Raw genomic sequence first — 23,622 nt, forward strand, 5'->3', positions numbered from 1 at the left:
TAGAGAAAAGGTTCATGGATCATCATGATTACACGGATCATGGAATATTGTTATGACAAGGGTTTCGGAGAATTGTGATGACAGGGGTCATGAAGCACTGTAATAGCAGGCGTGATGTGGCATTGGATGACAGGGGCATGGAGCATTGTGATGACAGAAGTTATAGAATATTGTGATGACAAGGGCCATGGAGCATTGTCATGAAAGGTCTTATCTGGCATTGTGATGAGAGTGGTCATGGAGCATTGTGATAAAAGTTGTCATGAAGCACTGTTATTACAGGGGCCATGTAGAATTTTGGTGACAAAGGCCATGGAGCATTGTGATGACAGGCATCATGGAGCAATTTGATGAAAGTGGTCATGGAGCATTGTGGTGAAATGCGCCATGGAACATTGTGAAGACAAGTGTCCTGGAGCATTGTGATGACAAGGGCCATGGCCAATTCTGATGACAGGTGTCATGGAGCATTCTGATGAGAGTGGTCATCTATCATTATGATGAAAGGTATCACGGAGCACTGTGATGACAGGGGCCATGGAGCATTGTGATGACACGGTCATGGAGCATTTTGATGAGGAATGATCTGGAGCATTACGATGACAAGGGTATGGAGCATTGTGATTACAGGGGCCAGGGAGCATTGAGATGACAAGGGCAGGGAACATTTTGATGACAGCGGTCATGGATCATTGTGATGATATCTGTCATGGAACATTGTGCTGACAGGGTCCATAGAGCATTGTGATGACAGGTGTCATGTGGCCTTGTGATGACAGTGGTCATAGAACATTGTGATGAAAAGGATCATAGAGCAATGTGATTACAGGGGCCATGGAGCATTGTGAATACATAGGCCATGGAGCATTGTGATGAGAGGGGTCAAGGAGCATTGTGATGAAAGTGGTCATGGAGCATTGTGATGACACGGGCATGGAGCATTATGATGACAAGAGTTCTGGAGCATTGTGATGACAAGGTTATGGAGCATTGTGATTAGAGGGGACCAGCATCATTGTGATTACATGGGCAGTGAATATTGTGATGACAAGGGTTCATGGAGCACTGTGAAGACATGTTTCATGGAAAAATGTGATGACAGGGTTCATGGAGCATTGTAGATGAGAGGGGCCTTGGAGCATTATGATGATAAGCGTCATGGGGTATTGTGATGAGAGTGGTCATAGAATATTGTGATGAAAAGGATCATGGAGCAATGTGATTACAGGGGCCATGGAGCATTGTGAATACATAGGATATGGAGGATTGTGATGACAGGTGTCAAGGAGCATTGTGATGAAAGTGGTCATGGAGCATTGTGAGGACACGGGCATGGAGCATTATGTTGACAAGAGTTCTGGAGCATTGTGATGAAAAGGGTATGGAGCATTGTGATTATAGGGGACCAGGAGCATTGTGATTACATGGACAGTGAATATTGTGATGACAGGGGTCATGGACCACTGTGATGACAAGTGTCATGGAACATTGTGATGACAGGGATCATGGAGCATTGTGATGAGAGGGGCCTTGGAGCATTATGATGATAGGCGTCATGGGGTATTGTGATGAGAGTGGTCATAGAGCATTGTGATGAAAGGGATCATGGAGCAATGTGATTACAGGGGCCATGGCACATTGTGAATGCATAGGCCATGGAGCAATGAAATGACAGGGGTCAAGGAGCATTGTGATGTAAGTTGTCATGGAACATTTTGATGACAAGTGTCCATGAACATTGTGATGACATGGTTCATGGAGCATTGTGATGACAAGTGCCATGGCGAATTGTGATGACAGGTGTCATGGGGCATTGTGATGACAGTGGTCATATAGAATTGTGTTGAAATGTATCATGGAGGACTCTGATGAGAGGGGCCGTGGAGCACTGTGATGAGAGTGGTCATCTAGAATTGTGATGAAATATACCACGGAGCAATGTGATGACAGGGGTCGTGGAGCACCGCAATTAGAGGGTCCATGGAGCATTGTGAATACAAAGGTCATGGAGCATTGAGATGACAGGTATCATGGAACATTGTGATGACAGGGGTCCTGGAACCTTGTGATTACACAGTTCATGGAGCATTGTGATGACAAAGGCCATGGAATATTTTGATGACATGAATTCTGGAGCACTGTGATGACAAGCGCATGGAGCATTGTGATTATAGGGACCATGGAACATTGTGATGAGAATGGTAGGGAACAATGTGATGACAAGGGTCTTCGTGCATTGTGATGACAGGGGTCATGGAGCATTGTGATGAATGGGATCATGGAGCAATGTGATTACAGGGGCCATGGAGCATTTTGAATGCATAGGCCATGGAGCACTGTGATAACAGGTGTCATGGGGCATTGTGATGACAGTGGTCATCTAGAACTTTGATGAAAGGTAACATGGAACACTGTAATAATAGGGCCATGGAGCATTGTGATGACAAAGGCCATGGAGCACTGTGATGGAAAGTGTCATGGAGCATTGTGATGAGACGGGCATGGAGCATTATGATGCCAAGAGTACTGGGGCATTGTGGTGAAAAGGGCTTGGAGCATTGTGATGACAAAGGCCATGGAGCATTGAGATGAATGGGGTCATGGGGCATGGTGATGACAGTGGTCATTGAGCATTGCGATGACAAAGACCTCGAAGCATTGTGATGACAGGTGTCATGGAGCATTGTGATGATTAGTGGTCATGGATCACTACGATGACATGGTTAATGGAGCATTGTGATTATACGGGCATGGAGCATTGTGATGACAGGGGTCATGGAACATTGTGCTGACAGGCATCATGGAGCATTGTGATGAGACGGGCACTGGAGCATTGTGAAGACAGGCGTACTGGAGCCTTGTGAGGAAAGATCTCAAGGGTCATTGTGATTACAGCGATCATGGAACATTGTGATGACAGTGGTCATGGAGCATTGTAATGACAGGGGCCATGGAGAATTGTGATGACAGGGGTCATGGGGCATTGTGATGACAGTGGTCATGGAGCATTGTGATGAAAGGGGTCATGGAGCACTGTGATTACAGGGTCCATGTATAATTGTGATGACAAAGGCCATGGAGCATTGTGATGACAGTTGTCATGGAGCATTGTGTTGAAAGGGGCATGGAGCATTGTGACGACAATGGGCATGGAGCATTGTGATGACTGGTATCATGGAGCATTGTTATGAAAAAGGTCATGGGGCAGTGTAATGACAAGTATCATGGAGCATGTGATGAAAGGAGTCATGGAGCATTGTGATTAAAAGGATCATGAGGCATTTTGATGACAAGAATCATGGAACATTGTGATGACAGGGATAATGGAGCATTGTGATGACAAGTGCCATGTAGCATTTTAATGAAAGGGGTACTCTAGCATTGTACATAAATATTTCATGGATCATCGTGATTACACGGATCATGGAATATTGTGAGGACAATGGTTTTGGAGCATTGTGATGACCGGGGTCAATGAGCACTGTAATAGCAGGGGTGATGGGGCATTTTAATGACAGGGGCATGGAGCATTGTGATGACAGAAGTCATAGAATATTGTGATGACAAGGGCCATGGAGCATTGTCATGAAAGGTCTTATCTGGCATTGTGATGAGATTGGTCATGGAGCATTGTGATAAAAGTTGTCATGAAGCACTGTTATTACAGGGGCCATGTAGAATTTTGATGACAAAGGCCATGGACGATTGTGATGACAGGCATCATGGAGCAATTTGATGAAAGTGGTCATGGAGCATTTTGATGAAATGCACCATGGAACATTGTGAAGAAAAGTGTCCTGGAGCATTGTGATGACAAGGGCCATGGCCAATTCTGATGACAGGTGTCATGGAGCACTGTGATGACAGTGCTCATCTATCATTATGATGAAAGGTTTCATGGAGTACTGTGATGACAGGGGCCATGGAGCATTGTGATGACACGGGCATGGAGCATTATGATGAGAAGTGGTCTGGAGCATTTCGATGACAAGGGTATGGAGAATTGTGATTATAGGGGCCAGGGAGCATTGACATGACAAGGGCAGGGAACATTGTGATGACAGCGGTCATGGATCATTGTGATGAGATCTGTCATGGAACATTGTGCTGACAGGGTCCTTAGAGCATTGTGGTGACAGGTGTCATATGGCCTTGTGATGACAGTGGTCATAGAACATTGTGATGAAAAGGATCATGGAGCAATGTGATTACAGGGGCCATGGAGCATTGTGAATACATAGGTCTTGGAGCATTGTGATGACAGGGGTCAAGGAGCATTGTGATGAAAGTGGTCATGGAGCATTGTGAGGACACGGGCATGGAGCATTTTGATGACAAGAGTTCTGGAGCATTGTGATGACAAGGGTAAGGAGCATTGTGATTACAGGGGACCAGGAGCATTGTGATTACATGGGCAGTGAATACTGTGATGACAGGGGTTCATGGAGCACTGTGATGACAAGTGTCATGGATCATTGTGATGACAGGGTTCATGGAGCATTGTGATGAGAGGGGCCTTGGAGCATTATGATGATAGGCGTCATGGGGTATTGTGATGAGAGTGGTCATAGAATATTGTGATGAAAAGGATCATGGAGCAATATGATTACAGGTGCCATGGAGCATTGTGAATGCATAGGCCATTGAGCAATGAAATGACAGGGGTCAAGGAGCATTGTGATGTAAGTTGTCATGGAGCATTGTGATGACAGGTGTCATGGGGCATTGTGATGACAGTGGTCATGTAGAATTGTGATGAAAGGTATCATGGAGGACTCTGATGACAGGGGCCGTGGAGCACTGTGATGGCAGTTGTCATCTAGAATTGTGATGAAATATACCAGGGAGCATTGTGATGACAGGGGTCATGGAGCCCCGCAATTATAAGGGCCATGGAGCATTGTGAATACAAAGGTCATGGAGCATTGAGATGACAGGGGTGATGGATAATTGTGATGACACTGTTCATGGACCATTGTGATGACAAAGTTCATCAAGCATTGTGATGACAGGGGTCATGGAGCATTGTGATGCCAAAGGCCGTGGAACATTTTGATGACATGAATTCTGGAGCACTGTGATGACAAGCACATGGAGCATTGTGATTATAGGGACCATGGAGCATTGTGATGACAACGGTATGGAAAATTTGATGATAAGGTTCTTCGAGCACTGTGATGACAGGGGTCTTGGAGCATTGTGATGAAGGGGATCATGAAGCAATGTGATTACAGTGGCCATGGAGCAATGATATGACAAGGGTCAAGGAGCATTGTGATGTAAGTTGTCATGGAGCATTATGATGACAATTGTCCATGAACACTGTGATGACATGTTTCATCAAGCATTGTGATGTCAAGGGCCCTGTCCAATTGTGATGACATGTGTCTCGGGGCATTGTGATGACAGTGGTCATCTAGAATTGTGATGAAAGGTATCATGGAGCACTGTGATTAGAGGGGCCATGGAGCATTGTGATGACAAAGGCCATGGAACATTGTGATGACAAGTGTCCTGGAACATTGTGATGACACGGGCATGGAGCATTATGATGAAAAGAGTTCTGGAGTATTGTAATGGCAATGGCCTGGAGCATTGTGTTTACAGGGGCCATGGAGCATTGTGATGACAAGGTTATGTGGCATTGTGATTAAATGGAACAAGGAGCACTGTGATGACATGGGCAGGGAACATTAGGATGACAGGGATCATGGAGCATTGTGATGATAGTGGCCTTGGAGCATCGTGATGACAGGCTTCATGGGGCATTGTGAATACATAGGCCATGGAGCATTGAGATAACAGGTGCCATGGAGCATTGTGATGAAAGTGGTCAAGGATCATTGTGATGTTAAGTGTCCTGGAACCTTGTGATTACTCGGATCATGGAGCATTGTGATGACTCGTTTCATGGAGGATTATGATGAAAAGGGCAATGGAGAATTGTGATGCCAGGTGTCATGGGGCATAGTGATGACACTGGTAATCTAGCTGTGTGATGAAAGGTATCATGGAACACTGTGATGAAAGGGGACTTGGAGCATTTTGATGACAAAGGCCGTGGAGGATTCTGATGACAAGTGTCATAGAGCATTGTGATGACATGGGCAAGGGGCATTATGATTACAAGTGTTCTGGAGAATTGTGATGACAAGGGCATGGAGCATTGTGATTACAGTGTCCATGGAGCATTGTGATGAAAAGTGCAGGGAACATTGTGATGAGAAAGGTCATGGAGCATTGTGATGACAAGGGCTGGGATCATTGTGATGAGAAGGGTCGTGGAGCATTGTGATGAAAGGGATCATGGAGCAATGTGATTACAGGGGCCATGGAACTTTGTGATGACAGTGGTTATGGAGCATTGTGATGAAAGAGGTCAAGGATCATTGTGATGACAAGTGTCCTGGAATCTTGTGATGACACGGTTCATGGAGCATTGTGATGTCAAGGGCCATGGTGAATTATGATGACAGGTGTCATTGGGCATTGTGATGACAGTGATCATCTAGCATTGTGATGAAAGTTATACTGGAGCACTGGGATGACAGGGGCCATGGAGCATTGTGATGTTAAAGGCCAAGGAACATTGTGCTGACACGTGTCATGTAGCATTGTGAGGACAAGTGCATAGAGCCTTATGATGACAAGAGGTCTGGAGCATTGTGATGAGAATGGCATGGAACATTGTGATTACAGGGGCTATGGAGCATTGTGATGACAAGGGTCATTGAGCATTGTGATGACAGGGGTCATGGAGCATTGTGATGATAAAGGCCATGGAGCATTGTGATGACAGGGGGCATGCAGCATTGTGAAGAAAGGGATCATGGAGCAATGTGATTTCAGGGGCCATGGAAAATTGTGAATACATAGGCCATGGAGTATTGTGATGACAGGTGCCATGGCAAATTGTGATGACAGTGGTCATCTAGAATTATGAAGAAAGGATTCATGGAGCACTGTGATGACAGGGACCATGGAACATTGTGATGACAAAGGCCATGGAGTATTGTGATGACAAGTGTCATGGAGCATTGTGATGAAATGGGCATGGAGGACTATGAAGACAAGAGTTCTAAAGCATTGTGATGACAACTGTCATGGAACATTGTGATGACAGGTGTCATGCGGCATTGTGATGACAGTTGTAATGGAGCATTGTGATGAAAAGGATCATGGAGCAATGTGATTACAGAGTCCATGGAGCATTTTGAATACATAGGCCATGGAGTATTGTGATGAAAGTGGTCATGGATCATTGTGATGGCAAGTGTCTTGGAACACAGTGATGACACTGTTCATGGAGTATTGTGATTACAAGGGCCATGGCCAATTTTGATGACAGGTGTCATAGGGCATTGTGATGACCGTGGTCATCTAGAATTGTGATGAAAGGTATCATGGAGCACTGTGATGATAAAGGCCATGGAACATTTTGATGACAAATGTCATGGAGTATTGTGATGACACCGTCATGGAATATTGTGATGACAAGAATTCTGTAACATTGTGATGAAAAGGGCATGGAGCATTGTGATTACAGGGGTCATGGAGCATTGTGATAACAAGTGTTTAGAACATTGTCATGACAGGGATCATGGAGCATAGTGATGAAAGGGGCCATGGATCATTGTGATGACAGGCGTCATGGGACATTGTGTTGAGAGTGGTCATGGAGCATTGTGATGAAAGGGATCATGGAGCAATGTGATTTCAGGGCCCATGGAAAATTGTGAATATATAGGCCATGGAGCATTGTGATGAAAGTGGTCAAGGCTCATAGTGATGACAAGTGTCCTGGAATATTGTGATGACACGTTTCATGGAGCATTGTGATGACAAGGGCCATGGCAAATTGTGATGACCGGTGTCATGGAGCATTGTGATGACCAGGGCCTTCGAGCAATGTGATGAAAAGGGTCATGGAGTATTGTGATGAAAGGGGTCATGGATCATTGTGATTACAGGGATCATGACACATTGTTATGACAAGTGCCATGGAGCACTGTGATGACAGGGGGCATGGAACATTGTTATGAATGGGGTCATGGAGCATTGTGATGTCAAGGGTCAGGTAGAACTGTGATGGCAAGTGTCATGGATCATTGTGATAAAAGGGGTCATGGAGAACGGTGATTACAGGGGCCATGGACCATTGTGATGATAAGGACATAGAGCAATGTGATGACAATGATCAAGGAGCATTGTGATGAAAGAGATCATGGATCATCTTGATTAGAGGGGTCATGGAGCATTGTGATGGCAATGATCCTGGAGCATTGTGATGAAATGCGTCAGGGAGCATTGTGATGAAAGGGGCCATGGGCCATTTTGATGACAAGGGCCATAGAGATTTGTGATGAAAGGTGACATGGACCATTGTGATGAAAGTGGTCATGGAACATTGTGAGGAAAGCGCAATGGGGCATTGTGATGACGGGGGCATGGAGCATTGTGATGAAAATTGTACTGGAGCACTGTGATTACAGGAGTCCTGGATCATTGTGGTGACAAACGCTATGAAATATTATGGTGACATGTGTCATGGAGAATTGTGATGACAAGGGCCTGGAGTATTGTAAAGATAAGTGTCATGGAGCATTGTAATGGCAAGGGCCATGGAACATTGTGATGACAGGGGGCATGGAGCATTGTGATGACAAGGTCATGGAGCATTGTGAGAAAAGTGTCATGGAGCATTTTGATGACAATGGCATGTAGCACTGTGATGACATGGGTCATGGAGTATTTTGATGACAAGGGTCATGGAGCATTGTAATGAAAGTAGTCAGGGAGCATTGTGATGAAAGGGGTCATGGAGCACTCTTGTGAAAATGGTCATGGTGCTTTGCGATGAAAAGTACCATGGAGCATTGTGATGGAAGGGGTCATGGAGCATTGTGATTACAGGGATCTCGGAGGATTGTGAAGATAAGGGCGTGGAGCATTCTGATGACATGGGTTATGGAGTATTTTGATGACAAGCGTCATGGAGATTTGTGATGACAAGGGCCAGGGAGCATTGTGAGGAAAGGTGTCAAGGATCATTGTGATAAATGTGGTTATGGAGCACTGTTATGACAAGGGGCATGGAGCACTGTGCTGACAAGGGCCATGGAACATTGTGATGACAAGGATCATGGAGCATTGTGATGAAAGGGGTCATGGAGCATTGTGATGAATGGGGTTACGGATCATTGCGATGACAGGTGTCATGGAGGATTGTCAGTGTAAGGGCATGGAACATTGTAATGACAAGGGGCATGGCACATTTTGATGAAAGGGGGCATGGAGCATTGTGAAAACTGGGCTCATGGAGCATTTTGATGACAAGTGTCATGGATCATTGTGATGAAAGATATCATGGAACATTGTGATGATACGGTCATAGAGATTGGTGATAATTGTCATGGTGTATTGTGATGGAAGGGGTCATGGAGCATTGTGATGAATATGGTCATGGAGCGATGTGATGAGAGGGAACATGGCGCATTGTTATGACAAGCGCCATGGATCATTGTGATGAAAAGGGCCATGGAGCATTGCTGTGACAAGTGCCATGGAGCATCGTGATGAAGGTGTCATGGACCATTGTGGTGACAGGGCCATGGAGCATTGTGTTGACAGGAGTCATGGAGCACTGTGATGAAAGGGGTCATGGAGCTATCTGATTACAGGGACCATGGAGCATGGTGATGACAAAGGCCATTGAGCATTCTGATGACAGGTGTCAAGGAGCATTGTGATGAAATGGGTCATGGATCATTGCGATGACAGGAGTCAGAGAGCACTGTGATTTCAGGGGCCATGGAGCTTTGTGATGACATGGGCATGGAGCATTGTGATCACAATGGTCATGGAGCATTGTGATGAAAGTGGTCATGGAGCATTGTGATGAAAAGGGTCATGTGGCATTGTGAGGACAAGAGTCATGTAACATTGTGAAGAAAGAGGTCATGGAGCATTTTGATGAAAGTTTTCATGGAGTATTGTGATGAAAAGCATGAGGTAGCATTGTGATGACAAGTGCCATGGACCATTGTCATGACAGTGTTCATGGTGCTTTGTGATGAAAGGGGTCATGTAGAATTGTGATGACAAAGACCATGGAGCATTGTGATGACAGTTGTCATGGAGCATTGTGATGAAAGGGGCATGGAGCATTGTGACGACAATGGTCATGGAGCATTGTGATGAAAGAAGTCATGGATCATTGTGAGGATAAGGGCGTGGAGCATTGTGATGATAGTGGTCACGGAACATTGTGACGATAAGGGCATGGAGCCTAGTTAGGGACAGTCTAGCGGCCTTGGGAGTAAATTCAGTGCCTGAGATAGGCACAGTATAAGGTCTTTAGTTAGCATAAGAGGTAGGACATTGGCTCGGGACAGGGTTAGGGAAAAGGCTAGAAATCATGTCAGGAAATGACCTAAGGATAGTGTGAAGACCTTTGTTACTGAGAATATCAGGGCCTTATTCAGAACCAGTGTTAAGGCTTCAGGTAGGGACAGCATCGTGGCCTGACTTAGGGAGAGCGACAGGGACTGAGTGAGGCCTAATGTGAGGCCCTTAGCTGGGGACACTGTCAGGGAGTGACTTAGGAGCAACATCAGTGCCTTTGTTGGATCAGCTTCAGGCTCTTAGTTAAAGACATGACCGGAGCCCTAGATAGTCACAGCATCAAGGTCTCAGTTAGGGAAAGCTTCAGAGCCTGAGTTATGGACAGCCTCAGGTCTTCACTTAAAGACAGTGACAGGGCTTTCATAGAGACAGTGTCAGGACCTTGGTTAGAAATGGGTCAGCATATTAGCTCAGGAGAGTGTCAGGACTTTAGTTATTGCTGGCAGCAGGGCCTATATTAGGGACAGATTCCAGGCCTTTGTTAGAGACAGTGTCATGGCCTTAGTTAGGAGTCGTCAGGGCCTTAGTTAGGGAGAGCATTAGGGTTTCAGTTAGCATAAGATGCAGGAGATTATGTCGGGACAGAGTCAGGTTCTAAGCCAGAGATAGTGAAAGGAAATGACCAAGGGATAAGGAGAAGACCTTACATATTGAGAGCATCAGGACCTTAATTAGCAGCAGCGTGAGGGCCTCCGGACCATTACCAGGGCTTGATGTATGGACAGCGTCAGAGCCAAACTAAGGTACAGCAACAGGGCCTAAGTGAGGCCTATCTTTAAGACCTGAGTAAGGGACAGTATCAGGGCATGACTTAGGAGCAGCATAAAGGCCTCTGTAGGGTCAGCATTAGGGTCTTCGTTAAAGCTATTACCAGGGCCTCTCTTAGGGACAGGCTCAAGGCCTCACTTAGGGAGAGCGTTAGGGCTTACTTTGGGAAAGTTATAGGACCTTGGTAAGACATGGGTCAGGCTATTAGCTCAGAATAATATCAGGTGTTCAGATATTGACGGCAGCAGGGCCTTAGTTAGAGGCAGTGTCAGGGCCTAAGTTAGGACTAGCATCAGAGCCTTTGTTAGGTATAATGTCAATGACTGATTTAGGTGTAGTGTCAGGGCCTTAGTTAGGGACAGTGTCACGGCCTGCGTTAGAATGAGCCTCCAGGCCTCAGTTAAGGACAAGATCACTGCCTCGGACCTAAATTCAGGGCCTCATTTAGGGACAGAATCAGGAATTTAGCTAGCATAAGAGGATCTACAGTTGAAGGCAACTTGAACACCACCTCAAGCAGATGCAGAAGTGAACCATGCACGTTCCTATGAAAGAATATGGCACAGCAGTTGAGTACATTTTGTTTAAAGTTAGTAACACTATAAAAATTATGTCTTTAAGAAAACTATATTCAGAAGATGAAAGAATCTCATTCTAAAGAATCTCTTTAGCTAATCTCTACATTAACTAAAGAGAAAGTTAGGTTAAGGTCTAGGGACAGTGTCAGGAAATGACCTAGGGGTAGTGTCAAGACCTTAGTTACTTAGAGCATCAGGGCCTAATTTAGGACCTGTGAGTGTCAGGGCTTTGGGTAGGGACAGCGTCAGAGCCTGACTTAGGGAGAGCGACAGGGCCTGAGTGAGGCCTAGCGTCAGGGCCTTAGCTAGGGACAGTGTCAGGCCGTGACTTAGGACGAACATCGAGGCCTTAGGTAGGGACATGGTCACAGCCTCGAGACTAAATTCAGGGCCTTAGTTAAGGACAGCAACAGGGTTTTAGTTAGCATAAGAGGCCTGACATTTGCTAGGGACAGGGTCAGGTTACGGTCTAGGGATAGTGTCAGGAAAGGACCTAGGCATAGTGTCGAAACCTTAGTTACTGAGAGTATCAGGTCCTTATTTAGAACCAGTGTCAGGGCTTCAGGTAGAGACAGCATCAGAGTCTGACTTAGGGAGAGCGACAGGGGCTGAGTGAGGCCAAGCATGAGGCCCTTAGCTGAGGACACTCTCAGGGCATGACTTAGGAACAGCATCAGCGCCTCTGTTGCATCACCCTTAGCATCTTAGTTACAGACATGATCAGGGCCTGAGTTAGTCGCAGCGTCAAGGCCTCAGTTACGGAAAGCTTCAGGGCCTTAGTTAGGGACAGCCTCAGTTCTTAACTTAGGGACAGCATCAGGGCTTACTTTGGGACAGTGTCAGGACCTTGGAAATACATAGGTCAGGATATTAGCTCAGGATAATGTCAGGACGTTAGATACTGATGGCAGCAGGGCCTTAGTTACAGACAGTTTCAGGGCCTGAGTTAGGCCTAGCATCAGAGACTTTGTTAGGTACAGTGTAAGGGACTGTGTTAGGAGTAGTGTCAGGGCCTTGCTTAGGGACAGTGTCAGGGTCTGATTTAGGTGTACTGTCTGAGACCTAGTTAGGGACAGTGCTAGGGCCTGAGTTAGGATTAGTGTCAAGGCCTTATTTAGGACCAATTTCAGGGACTTAGTTTGGACTAGCATCAGAGCCATTGTTAGGAATGGTATGAGGGCCTCAGTTAGGCCTACTGTCAGGGTCTTAGTTAGGGACAGTGTTAGGGCCTGAGTTAGGATTAGTGTCAAGGCCTTATTTAGGACCAATTTTAGGGCTTTTGTTTGTAGTAGCAACTGAGCCTTTGTTAGGTATCATGTCGGGGCCTATGTTAGGTGTAGTGTCAGGGCCATTGTTAGGGATATTATCAGGGCCTGACTTAGGAGAAGCTCAGGGCCTTAGCCAGGGAAAGTGTCAGGGCCTTAGTTAGTGACATTATCAATGCCGGAATTAGCAGTAGTGTCAAAAGTCCTTAGTGAGGCGAGTAAGGAGTAAGTTAGGAATCAGGCCCTGACACTGTCTTTAACTAAGTCCCTGACACTACTAGTAACACAGGCCCTGATCTGATTCCTATTATAGGCCATGAGGGTAATCTTAACTAAGGCCCTGACACTGGCCCTAACTAAAACTGTGACACTACTCTTAACTCAGTCCCTGACACTGTCACTTACAAACCTCTGACACTATTCCTAACTCAGGCACTGACACTGTCCCTAACTAAGGCCCTGACAATACTCCTAACTCAGGCCCTGACACTGTCTCTAATTAAGGCCCTGATACTACTCTGTACTCAGCAGTGACACAGTCCCTAACTTAGGCCCTGACTCTACTCCTAACTCAGGAAGTGACACTGTCATTAACTAAAGCCTTGACACTATTCATAACTCACGCCCTAACACTACTCCTAAATCATGCCCTGGCAATGTCCCTAACTTAGGCCCTGACACTATTCCTAAATCAGGCGCTGATACAGTACCTAAGGAAGGCCCGGACATTACTCCTAACTCTGGCCCTGAAAAAGTTCCTAACTAAGCCCGACGCAATTCCTAACTCAGGCACTGACACTGTCCCTAAATAAGGCCCTGAAACTATTCCTAACTGAGGTGCTTATACAATACCTAATGAAGGCACTGATGTTACTCCTAACTAAGGCCCTGACACTACTGCCAACTCAGGCACTATCAGTGTCCATAACTAAGGCCCTGACACTACTCCTTACTCAGAGTGTCCCTAACAACGGCCCTCACACTACTCCCAACTCAGGCACTGACGCCGTCCCTAAGTAAGGCCCTGACACTACTCTCAACTCAGGCACTGACGCTGTCCCTAACTAAGGCTCTGACACTACTCCCAACTCAGGCACATATGCTGCCCTAACTAAGGCCATAACACTACTCCCAACTCAGGCACTGACACTGTCCCTAACTAAGGCCCTCACACTACTCCTAACTCAGCCTCTGACACTGTCCCTAACTTAGGCCCTCACACAACTCCCTACTTAGGCACTGACATGCTCCCTAACGTAAGCCCTGAGACTATTTCTACCTCAGGCCCTGACACTGTCCCTAACTAAGGCCCTGATAGTACTCACAACATAGGAACTGAGACTATCCCTAAATACGCGCTGAGAGTACTTCCAACACAGGCACTGACACTGTTCCTAACTAAAGCCCTGAGACTACTCCTAACTCACGCCCTGATATTGTACATAACTAAGGCCCTGACACTATTCCAAACTCAGGCACTGACACTGTCCCTAACTAAGGTCCTGACACTACTCTCAACTCAGGCACTAGCACTGTCCCTAACTAAGGACCTGTCACTACTTTTAACTCAGGCCCTGACACAGTCCCTAACAAAGGTCCTGACACTACCCCCAACTCAGGCACTTACATTGTCCCTAACTATGTCCCTCACACAAGTCCCAACTCAGGCACTGAAGCCATCCCTATCTAAGGCTCTGACACTACTCCCAACTCAGGCAATGACGCTGTCCTTACTACAGCCATAACACTACTCCCAACTCAGGCACTGACACTGTCCCTAAATAAGGCCCTGACACTACTCCCAACTCAGGCACTGGCACTGTCCCCAAGTAAGGCTCTGACACTACTCCCAACTCAGGCACTGACACTTTGCTTAACTAAGGCCCAGACAATAGAACCAACTCAGGCACTGACACTGTCCCTAACTAAGGCCCTGACATTACTCCCAACCCAGGCACTGACACTGTCCCTAAGTAAGGCCCTGACACTACTCCTAACTCAGGCTCTGACACTGTCCGTAACTTAGGCCCTACACTACTCCTTACTTAGGCACTGACACACCCCTTAACTAAGGCCCGGAGTCTACTTCTACCTCAGGCCCTGACACTGTCCCTAACTAAGGACCTGATACTACTCTCAACTCAGGCACTGACACTGTTCCTAACTAAGGCCTTGACACTACTCTTAACTCATGCTGTGACACTGTCCCTAACAAAGACCCTGACACTATTCCCAACTCAGGCACTGACACTCTCCTTAACTAAGACCCTGACAATACTCCCGTCTCATCCACTGACACTGTCCCTAAGGCTCTGACACTACTTCCAAATCAGGCACTGACATTGTCACTACTTAAGGCCCTGACCGTATTCTCAAGTCAGGCACTGACACTGTCCCTATCTAAGCCCAGACACTACCGCCAACTCAGGCACTGACACTGTCCCTAACTATATCCCTGACATTACTCCCAACACCGGCACAGACACACTCACTAACTAAGGCCCTGAAACTACTAACAACTCAGGCTCTGACACTGTTCCTAACTACCGGTGTCAGATTGCTCCTAACTCAAGCACTGACACTATTCCTAACACATTCACTGACACTGTTCCTAACTAAAGTCCTGAGACTACTCCTAACTCAGGCCCTAACACTGTCCGTAACTTAGGCCCTCGCACTACTCCCAAATCAGGCACTGACGCTGTCCCTAATTAAGGGTCTGACACTACTCACAATGAGACACTGACACTCTTCCAAATTAAGGCCTTGACACTACTCTTAACTCAGGCCCTGACACTGTCCATAATAAAGACCCTGACACTACTCCCACCTCAGGCCCTGACATTGTCCCTAATAAAGGCCCTGACACTAATCCCATCTCAGCCACTGACACTGTCCCTAAATAACGTCCTGACACTATTCCCAACTCTGGCACTGACACTGTCCCTTTTAAGGCCCTGACACAACTACCAACACAGGCACTGACACTTTCGCTAAATAAGGCAGTGAGACTACTCCTTACATAGGCACTGACATCATCCCTAACTGGGCCCTGACACTACTCCCAACTCAGGCACTGACACTGTCCAGAACTACTGCCTTGACATTACTCCCAAATCTGGAACTGAAACTGTCACTAACTATGTCCCTGACAGTACTCACAACTCAGGCCCTGACACTGTCCATCCCTAACTACCGCTCTCACACTACTCCTAACCCAGGCCCTGACACTATTCCTAACACGATCGCTGACACTGTCCGTAACTAAGGTCCTGAGATTACTCTTAACTCACGCCCTGACGTTCTCCCTAACAAAGGCCCTGACTTTTATCCCAACTCAGGCACTGACACAGTCCCTTACTAATGCCGTGACACTACTGCCAACACAGGCACTGACACTGTCTGTAACTGAGGCCCTGAGAGTACTCCTAACTCATGCCCTGACACTGTCCATAACTTAGGCCCTGACACTACTCCCAACTCAGTCACTGATGCTGTACCTAACTAAGGCCCTAAGACTACTCCTACCTCAGGCCCTGACAATGTCCCTAACTAAGGCCCTGATACTTCTCCCAACTCAGGCACTGGCAGTGTCCCTAACTGAGGCCATGATACTACTCCCAACTCAGGCACTAAGGCTTTGGACCATTGGGATGACAAGCACCATGGAGCATTGTGATGACAAGGGCATGGAGCATTGTGATGACATGGGACATGGAATATTGTTATGAAAGGGGGCATGGAGTACTGTGATGACATGAGTCATGGAGCATTGTGATGACAGGGGTCATGGAATATTGTGATGACAAGGGTCATGGAGCATTTTGATGACAAAGGCTATGGAGCATTTTGATGAAAGGGGTCATGGAGCATTGTAATGACAGGGGTCATGGAGCATTCTGATGAGAGGGGTTATGGAGCATTGTGATGAAAGAGGTCATGGAGCATTGTGATGACAGGGACCATGGAGCATTGCCGTAAAAATTGCCATGGAGCATCGTGATGAAATTGTCATGGAGCATTGTGGTGACAGGGGCCATGGAGCATTGTGATGACAGGGGGCATGGAACATTGTTATGAATGGGGTCATGGAGCATTGTGATGTCAGGGGTCATGTAGCACTGTGATGGCAATTGCCATGGATCATTGTGATAAAAGGGGTCATGGAGAATGGTGATTACAGGGGCCATGGAGCATTGTGATGATAAGAACATAGAGCAATGTGATGACAATGATCAAGGAGCATTGTGATGAAAGGGATCATGGATCATCTTGATTAGAGGGGTCATGGAGCATTGTGATGACAATGATCCTGGAGCATTGTGATGAAATGTGTCAGGGAGCATTGTGATGAAAGGGACCATGGGCCATTTTGATGACAAAGGCCATGGAGATTTGTGATGAGAGGGGACATGGACCACTGTGATGAATGTGGTCATGGAATATTGTGATGAAAATCGCCATGGGGCATTGTGATGACAGGGGTCCTGGAACATTGGGATGACAGGCGTCATGGAATATTGTGATTACAGGTGTCCTGGAGCATTGGGATGACAAGGGTCATGGAATATTGTGATGAAAGGCGTCATGAATCATTCTGATGACAGGGTTTACAGGACTTTGTGGTGTCAGGGGTCATGGAGCATTGTGATGAAAAGTATACTGGACCACTGTGATTACAAGGGTCCTGGATCATTGTGATGACAAACGCTATGGAACATTATGGTGACATGTGTCATGGACAATTGTGATGACAAGGGCCTGGAGTATTGTAAAGATAAGAGTCAAGGAACATTGTAATGGCAAGGGCCATGGAGCATTGTGATGACAGGGGGCATGGAGCTTTGTGATTACAAGGTCATGGAGCATTGTGAGAAAAGTGTCATGGAGCATTGTGATGACATGGGTCATGGAGCATTTAGATGACAAGAGTCATGGAGCATTGTGATGAAAGTGGTCAGGGAGCATTGTGATGAAAATGGTCATGGGGCATTGTGATGTAAAGGACCATGGAGCATAGTGATGACAGGTGTCATGGAGCATTGTGATGATAGGCATGGAGACTTTATTGCAATGGTCAAGGAGCATTGCAATGAAAGGGGTCATAGATCATTGTGATTAAAGGGGTCATGGGGCATTGTGATGAAAAGTGACATGGATCATTATAATTAGAGGTTTCATGGAGGATTGTGATGACAAGCGCCATTGAGCATTGTGATGACAAGGGCCAAAGAGCATTGTGATGAAAGTGGTCATGGAGCATTGTGATGTCAAGGGTCATGGAACATTGTGAGGATAAGGGCGTGGAGCATTGTGATGACAAGGGTCATGGAGCCCTGTCATGACAGAGGTCATGGAGCAGTGTGAGGAAAAGGGCCATGGAGCATTGTGATGACAGCAGTCATGGGGCATTGTGATGAATGTTTTCATGGTGCATTGTGATGACAAGGTCCTGGAGCTTTGTGATGACAATGGCCATGGAACTTTGAGTTTACAAGGGTCGTGGAGCATTGTGATGACTGGGACCATGGAGCAATATGATGACAAGCGCCATGGAGCATTGTGATGACAGGGGTCATGGAGCATTGTGGTGACAGGTGGCATGGGCATTGTGATGAAATGGATACAGCAACGTTGTGATTAAAGGGTTCATGGATCATTGTGATTACAGGGATCATGGATCATTATGATGAAAGAGGTAATGGACCTTTGTGATGACAGCGGTAATAGGGCATTGTGGTGACAGGGGACATGGATCATTGCGATAAAAGTGTAATGGAGCACTGTGATTACAGGGGTCCTAGATCATTGTGATGACAAGAGCCATGGAACACTGTGATGAAAAGGGTCTGGAGCATTGTGATGACAAGGGTCATGGATCATTGTGATGGCAGGGGTCATGGAACATGGTGATGAATTGGGTCATGGGATATTGTGATGACAAGGGCCATGGAGCATTACGATGTCAGTGGTCATGGGGAATTGTAATGACAGGGGTAATGGAGAATTGTGATGAAAGGTGTCATGGAGCACTGTGATTACAGGGGACATGGAACATTGTAATGACAAAGGCCATGGTGCATTGTGATGACCGGTGTCATGGAGCATTGTCATGAAAGGCATCTTGGAGTATTGTGAGGAAAAGGGTCATGGGGCATTGTGATGACAGGGGCCATGGAGAATTGTGATGAAAATGGTCATTGATGTTTGTGATGAAATGCGCCAGGGACCATTGTGAAGACAAGGGTCATGGATCATTGTGATGACAGGGGTCATGGAATATTGTGATGCAAAGGGTCATGGGTCATTGTGATGACAGGGGTCATGGGCATTGTGATGACAAAGGCCATGGGGCATTGTGATGACAGTGGTCATATAGCATTGTGAATGACAGGGGCCATGTAGAAGTGTGATGACAAGTGTCATGGAGTGTTGTGATGACAGGGGTCATGGAGCATTGCGATGACATGGGCATGGACCATTCTGATGACAAGTGTTTTGGAGCATTGTGATGAAAAGTGCATAGAGCATTGTGATGACAGGGGTTATGGAGTATTGTGGTGACAGAGGGCATGGAGCATTGTGATAAATTGGGTACTGGAGAATTGTTTTGAAAGTGGACATGGATTATTGTGATGACAGGGATCATGGAGCATTGTGAAGACAAGTGTCATGGAGCATTTTGATGACAGTGGTCATGGAGCATTGTGATGACAAGGGCCTTGGAGCATTGTGATCAATGGGGTAATGGAGCATTGTGATGAAAGTGGTCATGGATCATTGTGATTACCGGGATCAAGGAGCATTGTGTGGACAAGCGCCATGAATCATTGTGATGAAAGGGGTAATGGAGAATTATGATGAAAGGAATCATGGATCATTGTAATGAGAGGGGTCAGGGAGCATTGTGCTGAAAGTGGTCATGGATTTTTGTGATGACATGTGCCAGGGAGCATTGTGATGCCAAGGGCCATGGAACATTGTGATGACAAGTGGCATGGAGCATTGTGATTATAGGGGTCTTGGAGCATTGTGATTAGAGTGGCCATGGAGCATTGTGATGACAGGGTGCATGGAACATTTTGATGAAATGGGGCCTAGAGCATTGTGGTGAGAGGGGTCATGGAGCACTATGATGACAAGGGTCATGGACATTTTGATGAAAGTGGTCATGGAGATCTGTGATTTTAAGGGCCATGGAGCACTGTAATGAAAAGGGCATGGAGCAATGTGATGACAATGATCATGGAGCATTGTGTTGACAAGGGCCATGGTGCATTTTGATTAAAGGGGTCATAGGGCATTGTGATGAAACGGGTCATGGATCATTGTGATTACAGGGATCATGGAGCATTGTGATGACAATGGTCATGGAGCATTGTGATGAAAGACGTCAGGGAGCATTGTGATGAAAGGGGCCATGGGGTATTGTGATGACAAGAGCCATGGAACATTCTGATGAAAGGGGTCATGGACCAATGTGCTGAATGTTCCACAGTAATCAAAATGCTCCATGAGCCATGTCATCACAATGCCCCATGACCACTTTCATCACAATGCCCCATCAACCATTTCATCACAATGCTCCATGACCCCTTTCATCACAATGATCCATGACCACTTTCATCACAATGCTGCATGACCACTGACATCTCAAGGCTCCATGGCCCTTGTCATCACAATGCTCCATGACCCCTGACTTCACAATGCTCCATTACCCTTGTCATCACAATGCTCCACGCCCTTATCCTCACAATGCTCCATGACCCTTGTCATCACAATCCTCCATGAACTCTGTAATCACAATGATCCATGACCAATTTCATCACAATGTCCCAATACCACATTCATCGCAAAGCTACATGACACATTTCATCACAATACACCATGACCATTGTCATCACAAGTCTCCATGCCCGTATCATCACAATGTTCCATGACCGCTTTCATCACAATGATCCATGACACTTACCATCACAGTGCTTCATGACCCCTGTCATCACAATGCTCCATGCCACCTTTCATAACAATGTACCATGCCCCCTGTCATCACAATGCTCCATGACTCCTGTCCTTACAATGCTCCATGGACATTGTCATCAAAATGCTCCCTAGCGCTTTTGATCTCAATGCTCCATGATGACATTCATTACAAAGCTCCTTGACCCTTGCATGACAATGCTCCATGGCCTTGTCAGCACAATGCTCCATGGCCCTTGTCATAACCATGCTCCATGACCACATTCAACAAAATGCTCTTTGACACCTTTCTCACAAGGCTCCATGGCCTTGTCATCAGAAATCTCCATGACGCTTGTCGTCACAATGCTCCATGACCCATGTCATCACAATGCTCCACGCCCATATCCTCACAATCCTCCATGATCCCTGTAATCACAATGTTCCATGACCCCTTTCAGCACAGTGCTCCATGGTCCCTGTCATCACAATCCTCCATGAACTCTGTAATCACAGTGATCCATGACCCCTTTCATCACAATGCCCCAATATCACTTTCATCACAAAGCTACTTGACCCCTTACATCACAATACACCATGACCATTGTCATCACAAGTCCCCATGCCCTTAACATCACAAAGTTCCATGACCCCTTTCATCGCAATGATCCATGACCCTTGTCATCACAATGCTCCATGACACCTGTCATTGCAATGATCCATGACCCCTTTCATCACAATGCTCCATGACCCCTTTCATCACAATGCTCCATGGCCTTATCATCACAATCCTCCATCAACCTTGTTATTGCAATGATCCATTACCCCTTTCATCACAGTGCTCCCTGACCCTTGTCATCACAATGCTCCATGGCCTTTGGAATAACCATGTCCATGACGATTGTCATCACAATGCTCCATGACTCCTGCCCTCACAATGCTCCATGGACATTGTCATCAAAATGCTCCATAGCACTTTTCATTACAATGCTCCATGAGCCTTGTCTTCACAGTGCTCCATGCCCCCTTTCATCACAATGTGCCATGCCCCCTGTCATTTCAATGCTCCATGCCCTTATCCTGACAATGCTCCATGACACCTGTCATCGCAATGACCCATGACCCCTTTCATCACAATTCTCCATGATCCCTCTCATCAGAATGCTCCATGACCCGTCACAATGTTCCATGACCCATTTCATCACAAGGCTCCATGACTCCTTTCATCACAATATTCCATGACCCCTGTCATCCCAATGTTCCAGGACCCCTGTCATCACAATGCCCCATGGCGCTTTTCATCACAATGTGCCATGAACACTTTCATCACAATGCTCCATGCCCCCTGTCATCACAATGCTCCATGGCCCCTGTCATCAAAATGCTCCATGAAACTTTCATCACGATGCTCCATGGCACTTGTCACGACAATGCTCCAGGTCCCTTCTCATCACAATGATCAATGGCACTTGTCATAACAATGCGCCATGATCCCTGTCATCACTATGCTCCATGACCACATTCGTCACAATGCTCCATGATCACTTTCATCACAATGCTCCAAGGCCTTTGTCATCACAATGCTCCATGGCACTTTTCTTCACAATCCTCCATTATAAATGTAATCACAATGATCCATGACCACTTTCATCACAATGCTTCATGACCCCTTTCATCACAATGCTCCATGACCACTTTCATCAAAATGCTCCATGACCACTGACATCACAAGGCTCCATGGCCCTTGTCATCATAATGCTCCATGACCCCTGACTTCACAATGATCCATGACCGAATTCATCACAAAATTCCATGATCCTTGTCATCACAATGCTCCATGACCCCTGTCTTCACAATCCTCCATTACTCTTGTCATCACAATGCTCCAAGCCCTTATCATCACAATGCTCCATGACCCTTGTCATCACAATCCTCCATGAACTCTGTAATCACAATGATCCATGACCAATTTCATCACAATTCCCCAATACCACTATCATCACAAAGCTACATGACCCCTTTCATCACAATACACCATGACCATTGTCACCACAAGTCTCCATGCCCTTATCATCACAATGTTCCATGACCCCTTTCATCGCAATGATCCATGACCCTTGTCATCACAATGCCCCATGACCCCAATTATCACAATGCTCCATGGCTCGTGTCATCACAATGCTCCATGGGCATATCATCAGAATGCTCCATCACCCCTGTCATTGCAGTGATCCATTACCCCTTCCATCACAGTGCTCCTTGACCCTTGTCATCACAATGCTCCATGGCCTTTGGAATAAACATGTCCATGACACCTTTCATCACAATGCTCCATGACCCTTGTCATCACAATGCTCCATGATCCCTTTTATCACAATGATCCATGACCTCTTTCATCACAATTCTCCAATACCACTTTCATCGCAATGCTCCATGCCCCATTTCATCACAATGACACATGACCCCTGTCATCACAGTGCTCCATGGACCTTGTCATCAGAATGCTCCTTTGCGCTTTTCATCACAATGCTCCATGATGATTTTAATCAGAAAGCTCCTTGACCCTTTTCATAACAATGCTCCATGGCAATTGTCATCACAATGCCCCATGACCCATTTTATCACAATGCTCCTTGACCCGTGTCATC

General features: G+C 46.3%; 1 long non-coding RNA gene across 1 annotated transcript in view; it reads left to right on the forward strand.

The window, feature by feature from the left end:
• Positions 1-500: 500 nt before the first annotated feature.
• LOC309654016 overlaps positions 501-23,622 on the forward strand; it is an 83,949-nt gene continuing 60,827 nt past the window's right edge. The window contains exon 1 of the long non-coding RNA XR_014259724.1: positions 501-558. This is a non-coding gene — a long non-coding RNA (uncharacterized lncRNA). The remainder of the gene's footprint in view (positions 559-23,622) is intronic.

This window comes from Balaenoptera physalus (genome assembly GCF_965194825.1).
Source record: "Balaenoptera physalus genome assembly, contig: HAP1_SCAFFOLD_1694, whole genome shotgun sequence".
Lineage (NCBI taxonomy): Eukaryota > Metazoa > Chordata > Mammalia > Artiodactyla > Balaenopteridae > Balaenoptera > Balaenoptera physalus.